This window comes from Pinus tabuliformis, chromosome 4_1 (assembly GCF_031772625.1).
Source record: "Pinus tabuliformis cultivar Carrire ecotype Pingquan chromosome 4_1, CPIR1, whole genome shotgun sequence".
Classification (NCBI taxonomy): domain Eukaryota; kingdom Viridiplantae; phylum Streptophyta; class Pinopsida; order Pinales; family Pinaceae; genus Pinus; species Pinus tabuliformis.
Window position 1 is genome coordinate 669977440 of NC_142303.1, and position 3370 is coordinate 669980809.

The window sequence follows — 3370 nt, forward strand, 5'->3', positions numbered from 1 at the left end:
TGGTTCAGAAATTTTAAAGAATCCAACACTGGAGTAAAAGTCTATCTTGGAGATAATAGTGGGTACGAGATCAAGGGACATGGAGATGTCCTTGTTACATGGAGGAATATATCTGATGTGTGGTATGTTCCTGGCATTAAGAAGAACCTGATTTCTGTGTCCAAGATTACAGATCGGGACCTCAAGGTAGAATTTTTTAAACCTTATTGCATTATTAAAGATTTGTTGGATCAGATGAAGCCCATTGCTACAGGTATTTGCATAGGAGGACTCTACAAGTTGGATGTGAAAAATACGCCTCAACAAGCCTTGATGACGTCAAATAAGTCTGCTGAAAATCTGTTACGTAAAAGGAGCCGGGACAGCAGGTATCCATCATCAATGGTACCTGCTGAGAAGGTAATTGGAGCGCTTCACACCCGAATGCTTCCGTTTCAATTGCTATCCCGGCCCCTAAACCCGAAGAAAATGAAGATCGACTCCGACACCAACCACAGCAGCGAAATTCACGACGAGAGCCTGGATATTCTTCCCACGGTGGTTCCCAATTCGGCATCGGTTTTGGCCCCGTCGAGTCTGGAGATGAAGAACCAGACGACGCTTTCCCGTCACCTGTCCCTGTTAGACGAAGGGTCAGATACTCCATTATTAGTGGCTTCGACGACTCCAAATAATAGTTTTAATAACAGGAGGTGGAGGACTGCGAGCGATAGTAATATTTATGGCTTTCGGCCAGAGAGACAGCGGTCGTTCAGGCAAGACGTCGGGCATGCTGCCGCAGAGACCTATTTGATCACCAGATTAGCCTTCAGATTGCTCGCATATCTCGGGTTAGGTTATAGATGGATTATAAAGTTCCTTGCTCTTGGCTGTTACGCAATGTTCCTTATGCCTGGCTTTATCCAAATTGCTTATTATTACTATTTTTCAAAACGTGTTCACCGAAGCATCGTTTATGGGGAGGAACCTAGAAACAGGTTGGATTTGTATATACCAGAGAATATGGATGAACCAAAACCAGTGGTAGCTTTCATAACTGGTGGTGCGTGGATCATTGGGTATAAAGCTTGGGGTTCTCTCCTCAAGGTACTATCAGTGACATGGTTGAAGATGCATCTCAGGGGATTTCATTTGTATGCAACAATATTGCTGAATATGGGGGTGATCCAAATAGGATTTATTTAGTTGGACAATCAGCTGGTGCACATATTGCTGCTTGTGCACTGGTGCATCAAGCGATAAAAGAAGCAGGAACTGAAATAACAGGTCTTACATGGAGTGTCTCTCAGATTAATGCTTATTTTGGTATCTCTGGTGGGTACAATCTATTGAATTTAATTGATCACTTCCACAAGCGTGGCCTATACAGTTCTATTTTTCTGTTACATGGCACAGGGGATTACTCTATTCCATCGGAAGCCAGCACAAATTTTGCTGATGCACTTAGATCGGTGGGTGCTCAAGCTGAAGTAAGACTATATGAAGGAAAGACACACGCATCTGATGAAAGCATAGATCTTCCCAAGTGGGTACAATCTGTTGTGAGGGAAGAATGGACAGCCGAGGTATTTGATCTAGAACTCATGAGGTACAAGAACATCGAGGAGGAAATGGTGGGCATGCCTCAAATCGCAATGGTCTGTGTGTCCGTGCCCTCTGAGCAACGCCCGAAGATGAGTCATGTTGTGAAGATGATTGAAGAAATAAGAGGAGAACAATCGCCTATGCATGAATCCTTCGATTCGCTATCTCAATCTCCTTCGGTGTCCAAGGACACAGGAACCACAATTCACTAAGCCACTAGGAAGACTGAAGTTTGATTTGTTTAGGGACATTTTAGGTGTGTTTAAAAATCCCTTTCTCCATTAAGGGGGGATGTTAGAAATTAATGGAGAATAGGTTACGTAGTTATGATTTGTTCTTTATTTGACATTCAGTTCCTATTAATTAGGAATCTGTTTTTGCCTATGTATCTATTTAATTCCTGATGATTAATGAATAAGGAGAAGTGAATGCATTTGTTGGAGGGAGCTCCTCGTGATCTGCACCTGTGAGCTCCCATGTGTCTGTCCAAACTTCTGCCTTCTGCATTTCTTATCAGAAATCACTCTGCCTAGCTTTAAATTCAAAGTATCATGAGGTGCTTGAAGTCACTCAATTTTGGTTTGCAACAAACCATTTTTTTGCTAAAGGACAATTGATTGTGCCTGTGATTCAACCTTTCTCATCTCTCCTCGCTGTCCTACTAGAGTCATCATATACTCTGGTGTAGCTGTCAAGTAATCCAACTTATGGTCAAATTGCTCCTTCATTGCAATGTCCAAGCGCTCCATATATTTGCAACTTGAATAATTAACCTCAATGTTGATGTCTAAAGCTAGCGATATGTATAATATATTGGAGTTGAGATTGACCACCATCCTTTATATACTTGCAACCGTGCATTGAACCACCTGAATCTTCTCATCATAAAACTGAAACATTCCTTTTTCTTACTCATTTTCTAGCCCCATATTATTGTCAAGAAGCTAATAATATCTCTACAACTGTTACCCCGCCTCATTAAACCAACGACCTCGAATGTGTTTATTGAATTACTAAAGTGGAAATGTTATATCTTTGCCTTCACCCAATCTTCATACCATAAAAACTAATTGTCCACCTGTCCATAGTATCAGCTAGGATCTTAAGCGAGATCCATTTGTACATCTAATCCCAACACTCGATCGAAGTGTGGAGCCACCATATCCTCAAGGAGAGAGAAGTAGTGGATATTGAGAATGCCTAGAAACTGACGCTAAGACATTGAAGATACAACTTTGTCTTATCATCTTTAGAAATCACCATAATTTTGATGAGTTAAAATGTTAGGAAGGTCAACATTATAACAAATATTTTAAAATTGTGATTCAATATGGATGTACATTGGGTATTCTAAGATAAAGTGATTTTCATCTTCAACACTCTTAGTGTCAAAAAGAAGACAAAAAAATTTGCTCTGTGACATTTTAGCAATTGTTCATGCCTTGTTTTACTATAAAGCTCACCAGGGTTTTCTCGTATTTTAACAATGTTGCTCTCTTCTTTACGCTAAGTCAAAACAAAGAGATATTTTTTATCTTCTAGATTAGGGTCCATCTTGTCCTTATAATATCTTAATTTTCTTTTATCCTCTTATTCTTTATTGCACCACAAAGTCTCCTTTAATTTAGATGTATTAGTATCATTAATCTATAAAGTAACCTCTTCCTTTATTCCCTAATGATTTATCCAGGATCTGGTATCTATATGCCACCTCCATTGGAACCACAAGCAATTTTCATTGGAGTTTAACACAATTTTGGGAAGCCTCTTATCTTTTATGTTGTTT

At 39.8% G+C, this 3370-nt stretch overlaps 1 pseudogene; it reads left to right on the plus strand.

The window, feature by feature from the left end:
* The first annotated feature begins 234 nt into the window (after nucleotides 1–234).
* Nucleotides 235–1796, plus strand: LOC149177881 (putative isoprenylcysteine alpha-carbonyl methylesterase ICMEL1 pseudogene; annotated as a pseudogene).
* The last annotated feature ends 1574 nt before the right edge of the window (nucleotides 1797–3370 follow it).